Source organism: Periplaneta americana, chromosome 6 (assembly GCF_040183065.1).
Source record: "Periplaneta americana isolate PAMFEO1 chromosome 6, P.americana_PAMFEO1_priV1, whole genome shotgun sequence".
In the NCBI taxonomy this organism is placed as follows: Eukaryota; Metazoa; Arthropoda; class Insecta; order Blattodea; family Blattidae; genus Periplaneta; species Periplaneta americana.
In genome coordinates this window covers 149,637,590-149,665,329 of record NC_091122.1, presented here as the reverse complement: position 1 = coordinate 149,665,329, position 27,740 = coordinate 149,637,590, and the positions used below count along the sequence as shown (strand labels likewise).

The window sequence follows — 27,740 nt, the reverse complement described above, 5'->3', positions numbered from 1 at the left end:
AATAGAAATTGTAGCTGATGAAACGGTGATGTCAAATAATTTCTCCAGAAAGTGAATGAAACATTGCGGGAATGAAACAGAGTTAAAAACAAAGAATATATTTTTATACTAGCCATACCTATGCGCTTCGCTGTACTTGATACAAAAAATATATATATTTCTTCCTCAGAATGGCTCAGTAACTTACGGTAGGCCTACGAAAGGAATTAAGCATTTTTAATAACAATTCAATTGAAGAAAATCAAGTTCAGTGGAAGGAACATATATCCCGGATGCCGGATGAAAGATTAGTAAAACAGGTTCTGCAATATCGCCCAACAGGGGTGCGTGATATCGGCAGACCTAGGCGTCGTTGGGAAGACAACTTCTGAGACGAAACAGGCCAAATGGCCTATCTTGTTGTTGATGATGATGATGATGATGATGATGATGATGATGATGATGATGATGATAATAACAATTCATAATCAACTTCCTTCAGAATACAAAGTTTTATACATCTTGATTACACAACTTTTAACACTGTATCACTTCGGAATATGTATAATAAGACTTTCTTGTGTTAAATTCTAACATACCTTGTTTACATGTTTCGACCTATTATGGGTCATCTTCAGAACTGGTCGTTGCTGGTCTTAGCGCCTCTTGTTTTGTTTCCTGTGAGGGTGTGTTCGTGTGGTGTAATGTGGAGTCAAAGAGTGTGTGTGTTCTGAAATTGAGTTGTGTGTTGAGAATTTCATTGGGGTGTGTTTTTGTATGTCTCTATATTTCATATTGTTCTAGTGTGTTTAGTTTCTGGCTTTTTGATTGGATGTGTAGTATTTCCATGTCTGTGTTGATGTCTCTGTAGGTGTGGTTAGCATTTGTGACGTGTTCTGCATATTTGGAGGTATTTTGTAATTTCGTTATGGCTGTGATATGTTCTTTGTAACGTGTTTGAAATGATCTGCCTGTCCGTCCTATGTAGAAGTTGTTGCAAGTGTTACATTTGAGTTTGTATACTCCTGTGTGATTGTATTTGTTTGTTTGTGTTGTTTGTGTGTTGAGATGTTTTTGTAGAGTGTTATTTGTTCTGTATGTAATGTTGTAATTTAATTTCTTGAATGAAGTTGCTATCAAAGTTTTACCAAATTCTCGGTGTTTTAAGATATGTAAAAAAAAACTTTTTGGAAAAATTATTTATTTTAATTCTCAGTTGGTTTATTTACTTGGTGATTTCAAACTTTGTATTCTTTCTCCCTGAAACTTCAGCGATATCTTACTGTAATTATTATTTGTTCAATTCTTGTCGTGTTTTTTTTTTTTTTTTTTTTCACAGACTGTAGCTTTATGATTTGTTATATTATGTTGTACAACATATTAAGTATCTGTTCTTGTATAGTTCCTGAATACGAGTTTCACTCGATCGGACATAATCAACTTAAAAAAGTGTTAAATGAATATCTTCCACTTTTTATACAAGATTACATTAAATAATCGCAGAGTCATTTGTTTTCATTTTGTTATATAAATCTGATTGAGGCGGCACGGATAGAAAGCGCATTATGATTTTAAAACTCACATATCTCGTTAAATATCGGTCATATAAAAATTTTGCTTGGAATAAAAACTTGTCGGAAACATTTTAAAGGAACTTTTGTTAGGTAATACTATCCTAAAAAATCAATAATAAGCTAGGATTGTCGATTTATTTAATTCAGTACCCCTTACAACCCCCCCCCCTCCTTTTGAAGAAAGTATTTTTAATGCCATATAGCCTAAAATCTAAGTGGGAGCTAACTTATTTTACATTCTAATTTTCGTAGAAATCAGTTCCGACAGTATCGCGTGAAAAGATAACAAACATACAGGCATACAAAAATGCGATTTTCGGTCTCAGGATAGTTCATTATACATACATGTTAATACCAATTATTTTTGTAAAAGCGAAAATTACCGGAAAAATTAAGGTTACAGTTTTATTATTAGTATAGACCACAATACGTAGGCCTACTTTTCCCACTTACATGTAGTTATTATTATTATTATTATTATTATTATTATTATTATTATTATTATTATTATTATTACATCACCATCATATATGCTTGTAGTTTGATGAAAATAAAAATTTTTCTAAGTGTTCTGTATATTGTTTATACTACTGTTTTCACTAGTTATAAAGTTTAAAATTAAATAAAATAACAATAACAGAAGATATTTCATAATGTTTCCAGTGGATATTGACAACTTGATCTGTGGGAGAAATACACTACCTACTACTTACTCTGAAATGTACGTGGCGGTATTAATAAGCGCTTAGTCTAAAATGAAGTTACTGTATTTCAAAACAAAGTTGTTATTGAACATAACCATTTAACACTTTACACTTAGCATAACGGCCACAAAGTAAATCTAAGCATTTAAAAAGTGTTCGTCTGCAAACCACTCTTCTTCCACAGTATTTATTAATATTTTATTTGACTATTACACTTTTACTACGTCACACTACTTTTGACCAATAAAACGGTACGAAAGGACGTCTTTCAACCAATCATGGCTGCTTATCGCACAATTTTATCGTGTCCCTAGCATTTGTTTAATTTTATCGCGTCCCTAGCATTTGTTTATTTTTATCACTACCCTAGCATTTGTTTCTTTGCCAACATTTCAAACTGCACTGGTCTGGACGTCAAAAAACAGAAAATTATAAACCACTTCAGTCGATACACAGCACTTTCAAATATGACTCGCATTGGCATTCAACAACAGGAATTAATAAAGATCACTGGTCATAGCTATGCATCTTCCCTGAAACCCTATTTGCAAATAAATGAAGAGCACCATTCGGAAATCCTGAATAAGTTGAGGAATACACCATGTACATCAACGAGTTCACTTCTTTTACGCACACTTCCAATATAAAACACTAACACCAACCACTAAAACATTCAAATTTCAAAATTGTACTTTCAATAAATGTTTCTTTTAAAATTATTCATGTTTATATTTTATGTCATCATCGTTAATTAAAACATTTCTTGTTTATTTCATCATCCCTAATTAAAACTTTTTTAACACTCGCTTATATTATTTAGGTTATGTTTGTTATAGCTTCTGCTATATGATATTATGGATAGTCACGTATCAGAGATTGTTTAATACTAAGATTTATTGAAAGTCATCTGTCAAGTGATGTTGATTACTGGGATCCGGATGATTGAAGTGGAATGCAAACGGTTTAATAAAAGTGAAACTGAATCAACAAAGCCTTCTTGACTAGTAACCGTCCACAGAGTTCAATGAAGATTCCATAATTGGCACAACTGATAACAAGAAAACAGCTAATCATAACACACTACTGCCATCTAGCGTAATGTTGAGATGGTACAATAATACATTTGAAGACAATTAGATTTTCGTAAGTCAATTAATATTTTATTGTATTGGAGTACTTTGTTACTTCTAATCTTTATATAGTACTTTCTTCTAATCGTGTAATAGTCAATTAAATCCCACTCGAGTTTTGATTTTTTCTAGATACATCGAAACCTCTAGTGAGATAAAAACTTCTTCCCTTTAAATGCATTTCTTAGTTTTGTAAATAGGTGACAGACTGAAGGGGCTAAATCTGGCAAATATGGAGGGTGGTCTATAGATTGAAAGTCAGCTTCAACGTAATTACGAATAGATACTCACGAACGGTGCACTGTGCATTGTCTTGCACTCTTTTGGACATTTTACTACGACGGTTTCTCCACAATTTTTCCCGAAGTTTAGTTTATAATTACAAATATTTTTTTCTGTAACAGTTTTACATTGCTGTAGGTATTCTGTCGCAATTATTCCGACTTTGTCCCAAAAACTGATGAAATTGATGCCGACTTTTGAACTCGAGATTTATTTGAATAGGCGTAGAGAACCAATGTATTTTCCATTCTCTTAATTGTTCTTTTGTTTCTGGATCGTAATGATAGGCCCATGTTTCGTCTAGAGAATATGATTTAAAAAGTCATAAGAATCCTCTTCAAAGCGGTCGAAAAGCGACTTTGAGTCATTTCCGATCAGCGTTCAGGCATTTAGGAATCCATTTATTGTTCTCATATCCGATGTAAAAGACATCAAATTGTCTTAGATGGAAAAAAGAAGCATCGATGCTCGCCAGAACCTAATAACAAAGGTAGCCTAGCCACTATTCAGCAAGATGATTGATAGTGCAAATGTTGCTAACATTAAAGGTTCTCTACTATAGTAGGTTATGCACAAAATGTGGAAGAAGAGTAAAGAGGAAGCATAACAGAAAGAAGAAAGAGGAGAAGGGAAAGGAGGAAAGAATGAAGAGAGAGGAGGAAGAGCAGAAGAGAAAGTCAGAAGAAAAGATAAGAAACAAAGACGAAAAATACAGAAGAACAAACAGAGAAATAGCAGAAGATAAAGGAGGAAGAACATAAAAGAACAGAAAAAGAAGAGAAAGAAGAAACATAAGAGAAGGGAATAACAGAAGATAAAGTGGAAGAAGAAAGAAAAGCAGCAGAGAAAGACAGAAAAGAAGAGAAGAGAGAAAAAGCAGAAGATAAAGGAGGAAGAACGGAAGGGAAATAAGAAAAAAGAAGAAACAGAAGAGAAAGGAGGAAGAGAAAAAGAGGAAGGAGAAGAAAAGAAGAGATAGAGAAACAGAAGAGAAAGAACAGAAGACAAAGGAGGAAGAGAAGAAGAGAAAGAACAGAAGACAAAGGAGGAAGAAACAGAAGAGAAAGGAGGAAGAGAAGAAGAGAAATGAGAAGAAAAGAAGAGAAAGAACAAAGACAAAGGAAGAAGAAACAGAAGAGAAAGGAGGAAGAGAAGAAGATAAATGAGAAGAAAAGAAGAGAAAGAACAGAAGATAAAGGAGGAAGAAACAGAAGAGAAAGGAGGAGGAGAAGAAGAGAAATGAGAAGAAAAGAAGAGAAAGAACAGAAGACAAAGGAGGAGAAAACAGAAGAAGAGAAATGAGAAGAAAACAAGAGAAAGAACAGAAGACAAAGGAGGAAGAAACAGAAGAGAAAGGAGGAAGAGAAGAAGAGAAATGAGAAGGAAAGAAGAGACATAACAAAGACAAAGGAGGAAGAAACAGAAGAGAAAGGAGGAGGAGAAGAAGAGAAATGAGAAGAAAAGAAGAGAAAGAAAGAGGAAGGAGAAGGAAAAGATGAAAAAGATAAAGAGGAAGGAGAAGAAAAAGAAAGAGAAACCGAAAATAAAACAGAAAGAACAGAAGAGAAAGGAGAAACAAAAGAGGAAGGAGAAGAAAAAAAGAGAAAGAAGAAACAGAAGAAAACGGAGAAAGAGAAGAGGAAGGAGTAGAAAAGAGAAAGAAGGAGAAACAGAAGAGAAAGGAGGAAGAACAGAAAAGGGAAAGGTTAGAAGAGGGTAGAAAAAGAGCTGTAAAGAAACGAGGAGATGAATTAAGGAAATGAAGAACAAAATACATAGGAGGAAGAGAAGAAAAGGAGAGAAAGAAAGAGGATTGGGGAGAAGAAGGGGGAAGAAAATTAGTGCGTGTGTGTGTGTGTGTGTGTGTGTGTGTGTGTGTGTGTGTGTGTGTGTGTGTGTGTGTGTGTGTGTGGAGATAATAAGAGGATGAAGAGGACAAAACTGCTTTTCTTCGTATTGTGGATCAAATTTTCATAGAGTCAAACTTAGGCCTACACTGTCTGCGTTCAGTCTGACCTTCGCCTTTCACATTTCGTCTTCGTGGTGTGCTACTTTAGTATCAGAAAGAATTTTCGAATATAGTTAGTGTTAAAAATGCATTGACTGGTACAGATTGGTCCCCGAGTACTACTGAAAAATGTATTTTGGCAGATGGCTTTTAAAGAGGCTGCGTGGAACAGGCCCTGTTCGGCCCCCGTAGTATTGTCTATAAACGAGTTGGCGATGAATAATTATCCTTCCGTGTGGGACTACTTGAAAAAGCGCAGGTGGTTGGGCGCCATTCATAAGTGATGAGAGCCTGTATGGAGGGCGGGCGTCCTTTCATTTCAAAGAGTCGCTCGTAATAACAAACGCCAGCTCGACGTCGACCACTTATAAATGAGAACACGACGGGTGACTTGGATCATTACTCCCCTCAAGTGGCTCCAGTTCGTTTTCTGTCCCCGAGCACCAGATACCATCGTCCCACAGTTACCCACATGTCTAGACCTGTATTGAAAACATGACAAGCCTTTGATGTTCTTAACTGTGATGAGATATAATTTGCTCGACTTTACAGACCATAGTGTCAGTCTGCGAAAATCTTGATAACGATTTTCTGTAGCAGCACAATACTTTTTTTTTTATACTCCGTATAACAGGCTTGGGCATTAACACCTCAACTGACAAGCAAACGTTCTGATGGGGGCAGATAAAAAAGTTAAATTTGTTTCTTTCACCATGTTAATAATGTCAAAAGAAATGCTTATACAGGGACATCATATTATTTTTACTAACATTTCTAATATTAACCTGGCTATACCTTTGGATCAACAATTAAGAACCGGAAACACCGTTCGCTACCCCCTTCCAAGACTGGAGTTCGATGATACTGGCGTAATATACAAACAAATCACTTTACTAGGTATAGGAGGGAAGAAAAGTAGTTCATCCATTCACGTAAAATAGGAAATATCGCGATTATGAGTTTAATAATTTTCATTAGGATTTTGTTTAATCAAAATACAGTACAGTATTAACAATGAGCGTTTTTTACTCACGAACTGAGCTTTCCATGCGGACGTATTCATTATGCAGTGTATATTATACTGTCCAAAGCACATTAACATACACTATAGAGAATGAAGTTAAATTGAAAAATAATCACAATATGGATATTTAAATATATATATTTTTTAATGGTGTCCGTTCATTTCGATACAAGCGTTAGTTCTTTGTGCATATTATCGCACTATAGACTATTGTACGTAATTCCAACTACCAGGTTCGTACGTCGTATCAGTAACTCATGTTGAAATAATTCTGTACCTACTCTATAAAAGAGACCTTACGTACTGTAAATTCAATCTTCACTTCTGCCCGATCCGAAAAGATAAAATTACTCAGACATGCTATCTACTGTCCGTCCAAGTGGTTACGTCGCAGCGTCGTAGAAAGGGAGGCAATCACGTGACAGTTAATTACTTAACGAGACCCTTTTATTTAAGTTATTTTAAGTCCTAAACATGACAAGATGTGAGATGAAGCTTGTTCTATGTTGCATTTTGTGCACATTGGGAAGATCTTCTGTGATGCAACTGTCTTCATATGTTTTGTATGTCCACTTTTCGATCTTCTTATTGCTGTTTGTGTGTTGAGTTGGCAGTTAATGGCTATTCCTGGATGTTGTTCTTTGTACCATTCATGTCGCGGCGGCTGCTTCCAAATGTCGTTTGCTTCCTTTTTACATTTGGAGAATACTTCGATTTAGGCGAGAGTATTTTTGATTGGTTTCCTTAGTTCACAGCTTTCTTTAGCTAAGATGTCGGCCTTTTCATTTCCTAATATTCCAACATGTGTTGGGATCCACTGTAGATGTATTTCTGCTGAATTTGAGAGGACCTGTAGATGTTTAACTATATTTGTAGATAAGCCGTCATATAGTTCATGATATTTCTGAAGATGTTGAATTGAGTTTCTGCTATCGGATAATATCCATATTTCCTCATGTGTGGGATATTTTGATACAGTATGGAGGGCTTCTTTTATAGCAATAAGTTCTGTTGTATAATTTGACGCATAATCTTGACATCTAGCTTTAATTTCTTATATTTTGTCGCCAAATATAATGATTGCTCCACTACCTGTTTTCCCATTTTCCAGTCTACCTCCATTTGTTAAATTTTTACCGCTTGATGTGGTATAGAATTTATGATTTCTAAAGCTAATTGTTTTAATTCCAAAGGATTATCAATAGACAGTGGATGCGGGATGACTTATCGTTGAAGGTAGGTGCACATTTACTATATGTTACATTTTTTTCATTCAGACCATTGGCTCAACAGGTTTTAAACTTAAACAGACGACGTCAACATGCTACTATACCTCCGTACAGTCAGAAGGAAAAGAAAAATAACGTACTGTAGTAGTGTAGCACATACCTTGCAAGTTCAGGCCTCGTCATCATTGATGCAATTACCAGCGTTGCAGTAAACGACGATATATTCTCGTAAGTTGTCGAAGCTGAATCGTCTTCGCCTATCGCTTAAACAGTTTTTGTATCGAGAGAATTTCTGAAGAAAAACTCTAAAATGGGGATCACTCAATTTCTTTGGAGGAATATTTGCACTGAGCATCATGTTGCACGCGTCGTTTAGACCCACACAACTAAATGATGAATGATGATGATGATGATGGTTCCTCAGATTTCATTTCAACGCATTTCCTGTGCGATGTACTGCTGCATTGTTTCTCTATAGCCTGAGTTGTTCTGGTTTTTATTTCAATTTTACATACATTACACACGATATTGTCTTTGTTAAAACATAAAATGTTACTCTCATACTTCTTAATTGCATTTCGTATCTCTAAGCGAATTTAACGTTTTGACTTCGACATTATGAATGGATCAGCACTACACTATTCAACTCGTACTAAATACTTGAGCAGGATAACACAACTGCACACATTGCGTTGCAATGTGGACCGGGGTTCCTTCATTATGTACGTTGCTGTACTCGCCAGGTACACAAAAATACGGACGACGCGGCACGTGCCATATACTCTGATACGAAACAACTTCACTTTTCCTTAAGTCATCCCGCATCCACTGTCTAGTTATCATTCTTCTTGTGTGTAAGTGTTTTGAGTGTCGTGTAAAAATATAAGGAATTGAGAGTTGCTGTTGGTTTTATGGTATTTTGTATAGTAAAAATTCAATTGGCCAAAGAATCCGATTTTCAACAATTTTGCTGCTGCTGATGGTGACAAATTAATAATTAAACAATACAGTAAATGTCATTTTCTTCCGTGATAGGTGAAGTTGAAGTATTGGAGATAGAAAAGAAGCTACTCTTTCCTTTTACTCGAGTACGGATACTGCTCAGAGGTGGTCACAGGAATCTCATTCAGTAGACGATGCTCTTTTTGTCTCGCTTGTGGATTACGGGCTTGCCGCCGACCCTTAGAAATAATTTTGCTCTTTGTAGCAGACAGGCTGTGGCGGATGGAATCAATAGCCAGTAGCACTTGTTCACCCCGGAGCTAGGCTAAGCTGAGCGACAAAACGGGGTACCGGCAGTTTCGTATTACGTAACCACTCAACCGAGACATTCCTGTATTAAAAAATTGTCGAGTTCGAATATTAAACCCACCTTACAGAGAAGTGGCACTGAGTCATGTTCCATTGTGAAGGAAATATAAAAACGAGCGCACACATAACTAGAGAAATCCGAGTAACGGAATCAAGAAACGAAAAGTGTGAGACTACAATTTCAACTTGCGATAACTTAAAAACTAAAAGGCTTACGACGTTGAACTCTTACAGGGTGATCCACGAGGAAAGGTAAAAATTTATGATGTGAATTCTAAAGTCATTCTGAGTCAAAAAATTCATATGAATATGGGTGCGTTTTCGAACGGTTACGGAGATATGGCTCTTTGATTTCACAAAAACTTCTGGGATTCCATTGTACTAACTCGCATTTAGAGACAGATAACGGACAAATTTAAAGTTTATATTTACGTATGCATACATACTTAATATTCTAGACGTCGGGATCGATGTTTTCGCACATTTTCAAAGGTACCTCCTTCAATGCACTGTTGCGCTCGGGTGTGAATCGCGCTCATCGCTCGGGAGAGTTTCTCGTGGCTGTTCTTTATGCCGCATCCAAAATACGGTCGATTAGCGCCTCTCTCATTTTCACTTTCCTTCCGTATACCAAGTCTTTCATCCAACCCCAAAGACTCTTCGCTATGGTACCCTTCTGTTCGGAAAGCGTCGTTCATATTCAGCGACGGCACGGAAGGAACTTCCATCGCACAAACCATAAACATACAAAATATCGGCGTATTTTGTAGTCGAAAATTTATAAGGCATCTTGAAAAACACAACTTAACACTTCCGATAACTGTACCTGTATAACTACTGTACTGTATGTAACTGACTGAACTGCTGTGAATTGATAAGTGATAATGCGGCTATTTGTGTCACCTGCGAGTTCTGTGTCATTACATCAGACAAGGGCAGGCGATTGGACATTTGTAATGCCCCACCACCCGGTTTCTTTCTCTTATCTACATCGCTCAAAATGCAGATTCCAATATTACGTCATTCATTGCGGTCTGTGACCTTGTCTCACGTTCTCACGTCCGCAGCATATGGTAACGTCTGATTCACATTGGGGCGAGTCGTTTTACCAAAAAAATGCATCTAGCTCCACCATCGTTCGAAAACGGACCTGTGTTCATATGAACTTTTTCACTCAAAATGGTCTAAGATATCGTATCCAAAATTTTTTACCTTTCCTCGTGAATCATCTGTATGTACGTAAAATAAACACAAAACAGAGAGCTTTAAGATGGTATACACTATTTATTTACCTTTGCAATATCTTCGTTCTCAAATAAAGTATTAGACCAGGCATGGACATAACGGAGGGGAGGTAAATATGATCCAGTTCACTCCTTCTATAATATTTCGCATGTGTTTACATCACATGTAGGCTCCTCTTCCGCTTTAGGATGAACAAACTAATGCGGCATGTTATTACATTAAACATTTCAAATCAAGTCAAATACTAATTTAGGCATTCATATCGATACTATGGCTTAGCATCATTATAAATCACAGATCACATGAATAATCATTTATAAGTTCTAGATCACCTATACTCTTTTGTCAGGACGAGTCTGTCTATATTAGGATGAATACTATTACTGTATAAACGTAAAACAGTTACGAGATGATAGGCTGTTAGGCGTGTGTGCGCAATATTTTTCATCAGGTTCATTTTAGATTAAAAAAAATGTTCGCAGACATAAGAGGATTCAAAGATTACGAGCATCTTAGCTGCGAAGTTACGTAAGTTATGAGACTTGTCATTATGTAATAATTCATACAATTCCTTGCTGGTTTTACCTGACCTTTGAAAAAGTTTACTGTTCTCTATGACTCGCCTACGTGTTTGAAATGCGATAAATTGATCGGACTGTATTTTCAACTTACTAGTAGTGATTGTGTGTTGGCTTCTCCATTAACAAATTATTCTTTTGAATTCTTGAAAACTTTCTCACTGTTTCAACCTGTGCAACAAATTACATTAAAATAATGAATTGCTTCATCGCATGTAACAACTATTTTATTAATCTAAACTATTTTTAACAATTTTACTTTAAACTCTTAGTTATAATTTTGCAATTCATTTTTATAGTTTTCAGAGAAGTCTGTATTGTATATTAATAGTAATATACGTTACAAGAGCGGTATGTTGACGTTTTCATGGTCGAGGAAAAGATTGAAAAAAGCGAAACGTAGTTGAGCTTTTTTAATTTCCGAGAACATGAAAACAAACATACCGCTCGTGTATCGTACATTATTTTGTGCGAAGATCGTTTATTACATACCTGAAAGACGAATTTCTAATTAGTTGCAATGAAATCTTCATGTTGGTTTCTGTTTAATGACGGCAACTTCAGAACACCAAAATATCTTTCTTCAACATTGTTGCTATAAAATGTTTTCTGTGTTTACTATACTCCAGCAGGCCGTGATATACGTCTGTCTTTTTTTTCCCCCAGTCTATAAATGCGAACTTAAAACAAACGGTAAGGTTATGTAATGATTTATTTTTCATTTTAATATTTTAACAATATTATTTATATAACATATTGCAGTAATAACATCGGCAACTGGAATCTTGTTGATTTTTTTACGGCTTCCTTAATGTTACTTGTATCAGGAATGCAATAAGTTTCGTGGAGTAGTAGACTTTACTTAATTTTTGCAAATATTTAAAAACAATAATTAACATTGCAATTTAGATGAAATTGCAGTGGTAAGTTTCCAATTTATAATTATTACTATGTTAAACGTCTCTAAAAATAATATGTTAAAAGCCTAAAGCAGTAAAATGAATGTCGCAATTAAGCGGTAAGAAGAGGGAAATTGTTGTGTGTGTTACGTTGGGAATACTGAATGTGGTATTTCACACTTACCGCATATTGGTTCTGTGCGGAAAACAAGAAATACGCACGATCTCGCACAAAAGTATTTATTTCAGTCACTGACTTCACAGCAAATGTTTAAGGTGTTAGACCTTTGCATTACATGTTTAAAAGACGTATGAACGTTTTCGTTGGACTACGCCAACATCATCAGATATGACGTACATTTCAGCAATATTAATAATCTCTACAAATACAAAACATATTTAGTGGCATGCAAAATAAAACATACTAAAAACCAACATGGTTATGATACGCATTGGCATTCTTGTATGACTGCCCTTATTAAGTTAGACGTGTATTTTAATAATTGACAATGCGTATCATAACCATGTTGGTTTTTAGTATGTTTTATTTTGCATGCCACTAAATATGTTTTGTATTTTTAGAGATTATTGATATTGCTGAAATGTACGTCGTATCTGATGATGTTGGCGTAGTCCAATGAAAACGTTCATACGTCTTTTAAACATGTAATGCAAAGGTTTAACACCTTAAACATATGTTTTGAAGTCAGTGACTGAAATAAATACTTTTAATATATCTTAGTTATAAGTTTATGTTTGCCAAAATTCTTCCTATGTTCAAGATCAATTAAACAGTTGAGGCATTGAACTTTATACGTATATTCATAACAACAAAATAGTCTTGTTCCCATGTTTTTTTAATTAAAACGAAACCTACAATTATTCTATGATGAAGGATGGGGGGAACAGAAAAAATTCTCTCCGGCACTGGGATTCGAACCCGGGTTTTCAGCTCTACGTGCTGACACTTTATCCACTAAGCCACACCGGATTCCAGTTCCGATTCCGGATTGAATCCCTCTCTGTTTTCCCTTAGATGGTCTGTCCTCATGTACTATATCACAGAATACGTGACAGTGGCACAATGTCCAACACACGAGGGTAGACCTCTAAAGGGAAACGAAGAGGTGGAACTTAAACTGAGAGGACTCTGCTCCACCCATCCTTTATCCCCAATCTTATCATCCCCGCGTGTTTCGGTGCGGTACGAGCGGACAGGAAGGTCAGTGACGGATTATATCAGACTTTTAAAAACTTTCGGCTCTCGCTAGTCACCTAAAATCCACCACTGATGCATACAGCCTTACTGTGCGTTTATTTATAAGGCGGTGTGAGTGAAAGGGACATGAGCGGGGGTTTCTACGACCTTTATACTTGCCCTCTTATATCCAGGGCTGGTTTATTCACATATCATTATCATCATTACTAGACCTACAAAGCTGGTCCCAAAACTGTTAAGTTGTCTGAGCTTGGACTATATCTCTACCGAGTGAAAAGTAATAGAGCATCTCTCAGTGTCCGTGAAACAGAACGACTAACATGTACAGCCGGGTGGTAACCAAACATGTGCTCCAATCGTCCACAGCCTTAGAACAAGAAAATAATATAAAAAACAATAATTTGTAATTATAAAGTTCGTAACTTCCAATGTAAATTAATTTACCCATACGTATAAAAATAACATACAAAGTATATAATTATGGTTCTAGCCTCATTATAACAAATAACAATGAACATTTTCATTTTATCAAAAGAAATACTGCTTTTAGGTTCAGAAAAAAAAAACAATATTTGTACACTGAAAATATTCGTTCTATGCAAATCAAGATTTCAGGTATAACGCCCTGTAAAGTTGATTTGAATAATTTCGAGGGAAAAATTGTTCCGGAGCCGGGCATCGAACCCGGGACCTTTGGTTTAACGTACCAACACTCTACCAACTGAGCTACCCGGGAACTCTAACCGACACCGATCCAATTTTTCCTTCTGTATCCACAGACCTCAAAGTGGTCGTTGGTATTTTAAACCAAAGGTCCCGGGTTCGATGCCCGGCCCCGGAACAATTTTTCCCTCGAAATTATTCAATATTCATTCCACGTCACAAGACGTTACTGAAGCAAATCTGAAATATGATACAGTATTTCTTACTATCATCAGGTGAACAACTACTTGTGAATCTAATAGTGAATCTCGTATGTGGGACATAATATTAAATCCATAATTGTTTTGAAAGAACATTTTTCGTTTCTATTGTAATGACAGCTAGGAAGTTCGTATCGTAATTCCGATGTTGAACTTGGACTGTAACGCAACTGAATCCATTGCAGCACGAGATGTCATCATTTAACGAAGAATAATCGGGGAAAAAATTAACGTGTTACACACTCCTGTTTGCATAATTATTTAATAACAGATGAGTTCACTTTTTTTTGTGATCATGCATAATATTAACGTTACGTAAATAATATAATAATAACAGAATAGCTCACTTTGTTATCATCATCATCATCATCATCTTCCTAACAAGTATTAGGCCAAGTGGCCTGTTACGGTCTCAAACTAGAATTTTCAGTCCATCTCTTCTTTGGACGGCCTAGAGATCTTTTGCCATATGGATGGTAATGAAACAGTGCTTTTGGAATTCTGTATCGATCCATTCGTTCGAGATGACCCTTCCACTGAAGTTGATATTTGCTGATGAACTGTATAATGGGTTCTATTTGAAGTTCTTGCATTATGTCCTCATTTTTTTTATGATCCAGCTGTTGCTCTCATAAACCTCATCTCACTTGCTCTTATTCTACTGACATCTTTATTCTTCACAGTCCACGCTTCGCTACCATAGCTTAATACTGGCTGTGCTAAGGTTTTATACAAGCCTATTCTTGTGTCTCTTTATACTAGTGAAGGTTTCATGATTTTATTAATGATCCCCATTGTTTTATTATATTTACATATTTTTTCAGCAATATCTACTTCATCATAAGGTGATAGTGTATAGCGAAGATAAGTGAAGGTATTTACTCTTTGTATTATTTTATTATTCAAACAGATTTTGCTTGGTACAGGGAATTTCCCACAAAATGACATGATTTTCGATTTTTCAATATTAATTTCCATGTTATATTTTTCACTGACCATATTTAAATTGTGTACTGAATATTGTAAATCATCTTCAGTTGATGCCATGAGAACTAAATCATCAGCAAAAAGTAAAGCATCAAGCTGCAAATTTCGATTAATTGGAATAAATCCATGACGTGTCTGTCGCCAATCTTGAATGATTCTATTATATATATATATATATATATATATATATATATATATATATATATATATATATATATAATAAACAGAAGTGGTGAAAGGCCACAGCATTGTCGTACTCCACTTTGTTCAGAACCTAAATTATTAATGTAAATTAACAACATTCTTCAAACTATTCACGACTCTGCACAGCTCCACAGAATGTCACTACGCGTTGTTTATGTGAACATACTCTGTATCATCTGTAGCGAGCGGGAGCAGGGCGAGGCGCGGGTGACATCTATACTCCTCGCTGTACTCAACTGAAATCTACTGCCTTGGTACGAACTTCCTAGCTCTGATCATTACCGCAGCCCGGACTAGGTTCACGGTATAGCGTGCTGTAATCGTACAAGAGCGCGACCATTCGGCGACAAATATCATTCACACAACAGAAGTGTTAAGCACAATAAGCCTCAGGCTGCGGTGGGAGCCTTCAGGCCCCTCTTCCGTAAAAGAAAAGAAAAAATCAGCCATTAACTCTCCTATCAGAGTGGATTGCTTTTCTCGGACAGTTAGAACGATTCCTTGCTTTCTCCATGTAAGATCCCCGAGCCAAATAACGTCATGTATACCTTTAACGCCACCCTATTAAAATTTGTTAACGAACACAAGTTTTCGGTAGTGCACTACTGTAGCCTGTATTCGCTTGCAATCTAGTGATGAAATGAGTTACTAGCTGTCCGCTGACATTTACGAGTGACATGATATTCCATCATTTTCCTGTTTGTGTTGATAGTGAATGGCTGTTCTTATATCAAGGTAAGAGGCAATATTTTATTTTGTGTGTTAAGCAAATAATAACTATATTAAACTATATATTTTCGTGATCCTTAAACATTCTTCTATGTATAGAAAGTATTTGCTATCTATAAAATTTGAAAATGTTAGAGAAACAGGCATGTCATGTTATCAAGTACTCAGTAGCGCTTTAACGCCATGTGGCGTTAAAGGTCTACAGACAAAATTTTAGGTTATGTTAGTACTAAGGCTGACAGTACAGCATCAGTGTGAAAACGTCAGGAAAATCACTAAGCTTTCAACTTACAAATGTTCAGAATGTGCAGTGATGATATTGGTTCAATTGCTTATCGAACTCTCATTTTTTTTTTATTTTACATAACTTAATTTTTTTGTTTTACTTATTGGAAAACATTCATATTAAAGTAAGGTCACATTGTCTCTTTTTTTTAAGTAAGGAGTCACTGGAAAACATATTTTCCTAATCCATCTGGTGTTTTAGTTTCAGATCAAGAATCTTTCATTAGTATTGAGTGATTTTGTATCTTTTATTAACAGAAACTCAAATTTAGTCGCTTAGTTCAATTTGTGTTGCTTACTTACTTACTGGCTTTTAAGGAACCCGGAGGTTCATTGCTGCCCTCACATAAGCCCGCCATCGATCCCTATCCTGAGCAAGATTAATCCATTCTCTATCATCATATCCCACGTCCCTCAAATCCATTTTTATATTATCTTCCCATCTACGTCTCGGCCTCCCAACTAACACTCTATGTGCATTTCTGGATTCGCCCGTACGTGCTACATGCGCTGCCCATCTCAAACGTCTGGATTTAATGTTCCTAATTATGAAAACTGTGGTCGTGCCAGAGAATCAGTCCCATTCCGAGGCTTATTTGAAGGATTCGTAACAAGCTGTTTTTACGGTGATGGGTTGTTAGCCCTTCGCCCAACCCCCAAGCTGGAGGACCACCCCTCATCGGCTGTCCGCGACTGCTTATTCAATATATTCACAGCTACCCTCCATATCTGGAGGCCGTCTCCTCGATCCGCAACCTGAGGACGCGCCATGCCGTGATGATAGGGACCCACAATACATGGCAATTTGTGTTGCTTAGGAAAAATAATTCATTAACAATTATAAGTGTATAGGTAACTAGAAAATAGGTGGCGTTAATTGGACAACCTGTTCCTACTAACTCCAGTTTACAAAGTTTTCCTATTTGAGTTCTAATTCTTGTTCGGTATATAATATATCCATTTTCATTGTGCTATTTTGTAAAGATAGGATTACAGTTTCTATTTAATAATTTTCGTGTTTGTACATAACTTTTTACCAGAGCAAAAGTGACTGAAGTGTTAAGGTGGCGTTATTTGATACGTGTACCTTATTTATTATCATGCCAACAGAAATGAATAACTTCTTAAATAGTTTCGAAACATCATAGATTTGTTATTTTATCCCAGTATCGAAACACTCCAGAGTTAGGCCACAATTCAACAACCAAACATTTCCATATCTCAAATTACGAGCAAAAAACACTTTACACTTGGAACTGAACTCATGGTTTAGAGTCGGATGTCCGATACTTACTGTATTAGAGATATAATGAGAGACAAGTTGCACTGCAAATCTATTCGAGACACGTGCGCGCGTTGCCTTCAACTGTCATTTCCTTAGAACACGGTTGCAGCATAATACCGTCAATAAAATTTCATTACTTCATCTCTGGACAAATGTTTGTTTGTTTCCACAGCGCAAAACCCGCGTCTCCTGTACGTGACTGGCGGGTGAATGCAATAGAGCTGCTATGGTGATTTGTTCCAATTTCAGAGCTGTGAGAAAAATAACACAATTCCATTTCCCACGACGAGAATGATAACTACACCGTCTAATATATATGAAAAATAGGAACGTGGCCTGACTCAACGAAAACAAAACACACCTCACACATTTCACTGTGAAATCTAAAGCAGTATTTCCTTCACATGCCACGGGAAGCACGGAGATAGAGCTCCGTTCATGATTTTGGCACTAGGATGTGGTCAGTGAGTGTGTGGTTTGGGACGGTCGTGGATTTTGTTATCTGGATCACTCCATAACAAGCTATAGTTGCTAAACGACATTTCATACAAGTTGAGAGGATTCGAAGGCATTTCTATCCCCTTCTACTTGCCCTGAGTCCGTCAGTGTCAGACTGGCAGCTGTTACCTCTTATACATGCACCCCCCAAGCTGTACACACTAGAGTCGACGGCAATTCGGAAGGCGGTAGTCTGCTAGCGTTTGCGAGACAGATAGAGGGGGGGCAAGGCAGCGTACAACATTGCCACATCGTACTTCACGCGCACGTGCGATTCAAATAGCGCAGGAGAGAATTTAAATTCTCAAAAGACATTAATGATCTTAGCCGTTGATTACTCTAAGTATGATACCAAATAAACCCTATTTCCTTCACTAACAATATTCTTTGCACTGTTCTCAATCCCACACCACACGCTTCTACAGTTATTTCTTACACGGTGGCAACGTTGCAACCTGCATCAAGATGGCCGGCAGCGTTCTGCTCGTCAACGTTTTTAAAATAATAATACATCTTAAACGCTATTTTCCGCGCCTACCTGTGCAATACTTGTCTTTTTACGGTCTCTTCTTCCATTTATTTATCTTAAACACACACAGTAAATGTTAGTTTTACTTATTCAATGTATTGAAACACTCACAAGTGAACAAACGAACTAGGGAAGTACTTGTTATAGGCTGATTCCGATTGGTTCTACTGTACAAGCTTGTGACGTCACATACCAGAAATGCTATGGCGCATATAGCAGTCCACCGCCTTCCGAACTGCCGTCTGTCTAGTCTAGCAAAAAAATATTAAATAAAGTACATAAGTGAGCTTAAAATACATTGTCACAGATGTTTGACAATTACATGTTAGAGTATATTTTAGTGTAGTTCTTACAATATTTTCAACTAATAATTAATTATATTTAGAAATGTCAGTTTATATTATGAAGTCAGGGAGGAGCGACACAGTGCAGATTGTCCCATTGCGTATGCTGTGGAGTAGCAACTAGCGGTGGAGAAAACATTTATCTTGTATTGTTAGTAGTTTTTTAATGTGCCAGTTGATATAAACTCCAATAAAATTCAATATAAACACAATTCGAAATATAAAGTACCGGTAAACACTTTCAGAAATAAAATTTGTTACTATGTAGAAAGTCAATTAGTCGAACGTTTGTCAGATGGACAGTAGCATCTTCCCCTTCACTGATGGTAGGGAGTGTGAGTGGAGGGGAAAGCCTATCAACCAAACTGAAATGGGGTATAGTATTCAGTCAGTGGAGAAAAGAGCGAATGCAGTATGGTTATTCAAATACTAACACAAAAACAATGACATTTATTGGAACCCAACATAAAAGATGTAAAACTGTTACTGATTAAAAAATTATTGAACAAATGAAAAGTTTTAAATTTCTAAGATACAAGATCGCTTACCAGAAGAGTATGGATGTGGAAGAAAACCTCCACAAATCTTAAAGAGAATTTTAGGTAATAAAACGTCAAAAGAAACACAAATGAAGCTCTAAAAATTAAAAAAAAAAAGTTTATTTAACGACGTTCACAACTATCGAGGTTATATCAGCGTCGCCGGTGTGCCGGAGTTTTGTCCCGCAGGAGTTCTTTTACATGCCAGTAAATCTACTGAATGAGCCTGTCGCATTTGAGCACACTTAAATGCCAATGACCTGGGTCGAGATCGAACCCGCAACCTCGAGCACAGAAGGCCAGAGCTATACAGACTGCGCTACCCAGGCCGACTCTACAAATCAATTGCACTTTATTATATTGAGCGAGACATGGACGCTTACAAAAGGAGTCAAACAACATCTAGACTCCAGAGCTTCGGGGATGAGGTTTTTTTTAAATCAGTGTCTAGCAGTAGCGGCTGGTGGTCAAAATAATGAGTTTGCTACAATCTCTATATCGACCTACTGTATACACTTATATGTATTTATTTTAATTTGAGACTCGTCTAGTGACGAAATATGAAGTCCATACGACGTTTCTTCCTACTGCAGAACTTGTCAATTACCCTGGTGTAAAAATCCTCCATTCTGGATATCATACTCTTTTCTATTGACAGTATTGCAAGAGCAGTGAGACGATCCTGGGACATATGTTCCTTAAAAAAGTTTTTATGCGTGTTAAGCTAGAAAACCATCTTTCTGGCTGAGCAGTGGTCACTGGTGTTGTAACCAAAATATTTAATAACTTCGTTACTTCACAGAATGTATCCTGTAAGTTGTTGGAGACTATGTGTTGTAACAATTGAACAGACATCTATATTTCGGAAGTCGGGTCTTCCGTATAAAACTCCAAGTTATGTCTGTAACACTCTTTTGTTCAGTATAGTATAGACTAGCAGTTGACAGCAACTTCAACATGTATATGGCAGCAGCAGTCGGACACTTGAATTACCAAATACATTGTAAATAGTTCCGAGTTCTTTCACAAACAAACATTCTTTCGTTACGCTTTACTTTTGCAGTCTCCAAACCTTCCCGCTTAAAAATAGCCAATCAGAGCAGTGATTTCAGCTTCGCACATGCGCATAAATGTCTACATTCTCATGTAGAGTTCTGAGTAGCACAACGAACCCCCTGAGGCACCAAAGAGCGAAGGACGAAGACTAAACATTCTATAACGCGTCATGAACATAACCACGGGAAATTGTCAAACAACAGATCAAATACTATAGTATTACAAATACATTATTTGAGCAAAAATTATCATTGTGCTGTAGCACTGTAGCACATAAGGACGGGCCGTCCTGGTGTCTGGGGCTTCATTATTAGAGTATAGAAGAAATGAAGATATTAAAAGTGAACTTCAGATCCAGGACATACTACAGCGTATTGAAGATCATCAAAATAGACAGATGGAGGATCTAGATAGAATGAAGGATAACCGATTTCCAAAGAGAACATTTCAGTATCACTCACGAGGAAGAAGAAATGTCGTTCGTCCGAGATTACGATGGACGCAGCAATTTTAAGAGGACGAAACGGGCCAAAAAGCTAAAACCTTTTAGTTGATGATGATGATGATGATGATGATGATGATGATAAAAAATTCGCTCTCACATCACTACTGTTCTCCAACCTGGAGATAAACCGTGAAAGGAATGTGCTTACTATTGCGTCATCTATTGGAGCGAAGTAGATAGATAATATTAGACTTATAACGTCAGTTTAAAATCATACGCTCTCCTGCATATGTTATTTCCTGTATGGAGGGATTAAAAGGCCAGGAGATTAACAGTGATCTAATTTTGTAACTAGGGTAGTATAAAAATGTGTATATCAGTGTTATGGTTTGTGCTTTGAGAGATAGCCAATAGAGATACGAGTATCTACGTGTGTGACCTTATGACATCAACATTCATTCATAGCATCACCCCGCTTCGTTTCATTCCCTGGAGACTTTCTCGTGGTTGGAGTACAGTACCAGTATTGCATGTGCACAAAGTTTGGTCAAAATATGTTTACGAGCGCAGTCGTTATGAAAAGACATTCAGAGGTACACGATTAATATAATATAATATAATATAATATAATATAAAGCTTACATTCTATTCAGAAGTAAGCGCCCACAATAGAGTTCCCCGAACTCGAAGCAGAAGGTTCCCTCAGCTATGAGATCATTGAACCCTCTGGTGGAGGAGTAACCAAGCAAACATCCTTCGGTTTGAATACCGTTCATTAGCTATCCACACACACACTGGACTCAACACCCATTCCCAAAGCGATTTCTTCCCATGGGAGTTTATTAAGAGTATTGTACACAGGAGGATGACTCTAGGCACAATCAGCGCTCCATTTCAAACAGCCACAAGGGATTTGCGTCTGAATGCGCTGGCCTCAAAATGGGCACCGACCTCATTACCAGACATCTGAACAATTCATTCGACACGTACAAGGGGTGTAACATATTTCAGTAGCGCATTTCACACGAAAACTGCATTCGTCTCTTCGCTTTATTTATTTATTTATTTAAATTTAAATATACAGAATAAAGAGTATAATTACAAACAAGAGAAATAGAAATAAAATAATACAATCAATATAAAATAAGGAGATACAGTAGTATTAACAAAATTTGAGACCGAATGAGCAGCGCTCGTGTTCGGTCGCAGTTCAGATATAATATTAATAGGCCTATAAGAGAATATAAAATGAAATAAAATTAAAATTGCAGTTACAGAAATTATATAATACAATATTAATATAAGAGAAATATAGAAAAGAAAAGAAAATAAATAAATAAATAAAATGAAATAGGAACTAAAATTTAAATTTCAGCGGCAATGGAATTACATAATATAATATTAACACTAGAGAAGAATAATATCGCACGTGAAAAGTAGGACAATATATATATATATATATATATATATATATTTATTTATTTATTTATTTATTTATTTATTTATTTATTTATTTATTTATTTATTTATTTATTTCAAAATTATAGAGTACAAATATAATATAGGTTGATTAATTCATACACATAGGTTATAAATTTATTTAATCAAATTGAAGATATTAACACGTTTCTAATTTTCTTGTTATATGTTAGTGGGTTACATGTTAGAAGTTCTGGGTGTAATTTAGCTAAAGCATTGTACAACCGAGGGCCAAAATTAATGCTATGCTTTAGACCAGCAGATGTGAGACATTTAAGTTCTAAAAGCTGGATATTTAACACAGAAAAAATTATGGCAAATTCAGCTAATTCCTCTGTACGGGTAATTTCGCAGTAATGTCCTTATGAATTTACTATGCCTTTACAATAGCGTGAAAATTCCGAAAGACTATCCAAGGACGTCATATAGTCTAAAACTCTACACTGCTCGTACGCGATTCCATGACTCATCTATCGAAAAGATCCTATTTAGTCCCCTTTCACCCTCTATCTCAGCTGTTCAACATCCTTCTTCATGCATTATTACTATCAGGTTGGTACCTACTTTAATACTATGGCAAATCTTTACAATATTGTCACATATCATGACGTCTAGTTTATTTTCTTTTATTTCCTGTTCATTTTTACTGGCTATAATGATAATGATGATGATAATAATTATTGTTATTATTATTGTTATTATCATCAACATCTTCGTCGTCACTTTTGATTCCTCTATTCCGGGTAAGTCTCTAGGTAAAAGTTTTACCTTCTTATTCCACAACACACTATTTCACACAATACATAAAAATAAAATAAATACAGTAGCTTATATTCTAAATGTTTGTTTCCTTTCCACTGATCTCCTTCTAAGTTTTTCATATTTTTTGCAATTCACTCTACTGAGCACGTCTGTAATGTATTTCCTTCTCTGTACTTCTCTGCCTTTCTTGCCAAGTATTTTTCCCTTTAATATTTCTGCTACTATAACCAATTAACTTTGTTTTTCTTTTCTCTAATTTCTTCATTAATGTTCTAATGAATAAGCAGTCGTGGACAGCCGATAAGGTGTGGTCCTCCAGCTTGGGGGTTGGGCGAAGGGCTAACAACCCATCACCGGTAAGAAAACAGCTTGTTACGAAACCATACAATAAGGTTTGGAATTAAATCCCGAAAAGACAAAGTATAAGATTATGTCTCACCAGAATATTGCACGAAATGGAAATATAAAAATTGGAGATTTATCCTTCGAAGAGGTAGGAAAATTCAAACATCTTGGAGCAACAGTAATAAAAATAAATGACACTCGGGAGGAAATTAAACGCAGAACAAATAATACGGAAAATGCCTGCTACTATTCGGTTGAGAAGCTTTTGTCATGTAGTCTCATTTCAAAAAATCTGAAAGTTAAAATTTATAAAACAGTTACATTACCGGTTGTTCTATATGGTTGTGAAACTTGGACTCTCACTTTGAGAGAGGAACACAGTTTAAATGTGTTTGAGAATAAGGTGCTTAGGAAAATATTTGGGGTTAAGAGGGCTGAAGTTACAGGGGAATGGAGAAAGTTACACAACACAGAACTGCACGCATTGTATTCTTCACCTGACATAATTAGGAACATTAAATCCAGACGTTTGAGATGGGCAGGGCATGTAGCACGTATGGACGAATCCAGAAATGCATACAGAGTGTTAGTTGGGAGGTCGGAGGGAGAAAGACCTTTGGGGAGGCCGAGACGTAGATGAGAGGATAATATTAAAATGAATTTGAGGGAGGTGGGATATGTTGATAGAGATGGATTAATCTTGCAAGGATAGGAACCGATAGCAGGCTTATGTGAGGGCGGCAATGAACCTCCGGGTTCCTTAAAAGCCATTTGTAAGTAAGTAATTTTCTATTTCCATTTATCCCCTTTAAACTTCAATATTTGACACTTTCGCTCTCCAACCAATTTTTAGCATTTTGCATCAGATCGACACTTCAGTGCCTTCTAAACGATTTTCTTGCTTTTCAATTTGCAGACGTTCCCTTCAACATAATAATATATAGGCCTACCTACATACCACATCTCACAAAGGCAATTTAAAAGTTAATAATAACAATATAAAATACACAGGCAAATTTAATCGCCATGGCGTAAATTCGTGCATTGGAATGTTTCGATAATCAACGTTTTAAAAGTCAGATAGTATGGAAATATTTAACTGCAATAAATTTACGAAATGTACAGATTATGATGTAAATGTGTGTTTATAACTACGACCTGAAAAGTGAATTGTTTTGCAGCAACTGAAATGGAAGTAATTACTGAATAATTACGTGATTATTAATAGAAGGAAAAATTAAACAATATTTTGTACTGTAATTATCTTGTCAGAGAGGTAAATGTTGACATAGTATGTTTAATATGAAGATCTGATTTAAACTGACAACTTCAGAATCTAAATAAGACCGTACAGTAAAGAGATACCCGTCAAGTAGTATAATACAAAAAAGTAACAAGAAGTGCGTCTGTCTTCTAACCACAAACGTTATCAAATTATTATTAATAAAAGTAAATCTATACGCAATATTTTTTACTGGTTTCGGGCGAGCAGAATTAATTCTACGAAAAATAAACAAGTCATGGTTGGTACCACTGGCTTGTCTATAATGGGTTACTCCGATTTGAAATAAACTAAAGCAACTAATATTTAATGTCAGACAACAATGTGAAAAAGAATTCACAGGTGCTAACTAATTATATAAGGTTGAATGTCTGGAAAATAACTTTACGATTTGCACAAGTTTGGAAACGAAATGAGATCTCTAACAATCAGAAAATGGTAATAGTTAGACAGTAGTTTTACTCAGATTCTACTCATATTCATGGACGATCAGATGCTCCGAATGGCTGATGGAGTACGATTTTGAAAATGAAAGGGAAAACATTTATGTAAACAATCTGGTGATTTGTAAAAAGGTAAACCATACGACAAGCATCATGTGCTCTCCCGCCAGGCGTTGTTGAGACATCCACACGCTACAGTTCACCCACGCTTCCGTAAACTTGGTGACGAAAACATGAAAGTCGGTGGCAGAAGTGGGAGCTCGTGACATCGCCATAAAGATACACCTCAGGACCCATCCCGATGCGGAGGTGAACCTAAAGGGATTACTCTGAATCAAACTTACCCTTTTGGAGGTGAAAGGTCAGCTAATGCTGAGGAGAGCAGCTCGGCGCGATGTGTTGGACGTCGCCATCTTGTGGGTGTCTGCCGGGTGGGGTGGAAGGGGAGGTATTGATCTAGCTGGAGCCTAGTTGCCGGGACAACGCGCTACAGGGATGCAGCTCCGAGGAGGAACCTCCAACAATGGCACAGTCCTCACTCAGGTTCGGCAACTTTTATTTACGTCTGTCCATCTATTCCTGCTGCCCGGAGCGACTGTGACAGACGTCACCGCGACGACTGAGCGACGAACCCTTCAGTGTGTCACCGCTCCTGCCAAATAGAGATTCACAAATGTAGTCATCTCTTTAAAGATGCTGGGCACTCAGAAAATGTCTTTACAAAGAATATTTCCATTATTTAAGATTTTTCTTGCAGAAGATCATTACAAACACCCTTCTTTCTTAATCACAATCGAGTGCAATACGCCTCATTATTGCACTAGTGTCGTAAAATATAACCATAACAACTAAACGTACCATAAAATTAATATTATTTTACGTGTAATAATATTTACTGTCACAGTAACTCATTCTGCATTTTGTACAATGATTTCAAACTACATGTCATTACAAATTTGATATGTTATTCCTTTATTAAATTGTTTTATAATTTTGTCATCTAAAACACATATGAAACACGTTTATAAAGTTATACAGGTAATGAATTCGTCAAAATTAAGAAACTCGCTTCACTTGCTCTCTAAACATTGACTCATCCAATAAAGTATAACATAATAATAATAATAATAATAATAATAATAATAAATAGCTAAAATAGACAGGCAAAAAGGCATTATAAATAGCTAAAATACGCAATAAAATGCAATTACAAAAACCTTGCTCTAGACTTACAACCTTGCACTTTCCACAAAGGGATTTCGGCAGCAAGAAAAGCTTTACATAAGTCGAATGCAAATTGAGATTTTCGACTCGATGTTGCAATTACTGTTGGAAGCAAAGAAATCTTCTTCCCAGTAGCCTTGGAAAGTGCATTTTTGTGTTTGGTTGTACTGATATGTTGCGATATGAAATATTTAGCTAGCTACAACAACGTCGCAATGAAAACTGAAAGAAAAATAACCGTTAAAAATAACGTTAGACCCGTACTCATTACTGCCTTGTCAAATAAATACAAGCGATAATTAAAACGCTTACTGTTATACATTTTTGCACGACAGCACTCATTGTTGCAAAGAGAATATGAACTGGCTTAAAGACAATATTACACATTCGGTGAAGTTACTTTCATTGTAGCGGTTATAGAAACAAATTAAAATATACCTGTAGGCAATTTTTAATAATAAATTAATAAATAATAGATAAACAATCAAATAAAGGCAGAAGAAGCATTTATTTTGTAAATTAGGCATTTATATTTTTAAAAAGGCAGAAAAAGGGCAACATAAAACTGTGACGTTTCAATCACAAAGGTGTAATTGGTACAGATTTACTTTCAAAATGAAAATAGATTTAACACATTTAAAAAGGCATTCTGCCAAAGTTCCGGTCTCTGATGATGATGATTATGATGATGATATAATCCTTGGCACTACAGCCCTTTAAGGGACCAGACTGACCACCGGCTACAGGCCTCACGTTGCATCGTGCAGTGGCTTGAAATTAAAGATTTTTTAAATTTAATTTACGCGAAAACCGTCCACGCTATTGAAATACGCCAGAGGAATAAATTATTCTTTATTAGATTTCCTATTGATATGGACAAAAATCACATTCCTACCCGCAATATTTACCGAATAAGGGGTTCTTAAACATTTGGAAAAAAAAAAAAAAAATTCTGAAAAAAAAAAAAAAACTAAGAATTTTCCACCAATATGATATTACAGTTTTTTTGTTACATAGCCTATACAACATGGTCTATTCGCTCTGAAAATTCGCAAGGCTATTTCATTTCTACCCTGTATATTTCCAGTAATAAAAACAAATTCCGGGCAGGCTAGTACCCAATTTCCACGATAAACAGATCCGTAACACTCCGACAATAGCATATCTACAGTCTAGTATATACAGTCACGAAACTCGAG

At 36.1% G+C, this 27,740-nt stretch overlaps 1 protein-coding gene across 1 annotated transcript in view; it reads right to left on the bottom strand.

Moving 5' to 3' along the window:
- The window catches only part of LOC138701923 (uncharacterized), a 441,575-nt gene that overhangs the window by 386,684 nt on the left and 27,151 nt on the right, over window positions 1-27,740 (bottom strand). The window contains exon 2 of the mRNA XM_069829287.1: window positions 25,662-25,969. The gene's annotated coding sequence lies outside the window, so the exon portion shown is untranslated. The remainder of the gene's footprint in view (window positions 1-25,661; window positions 25,970-27,740) is intronic.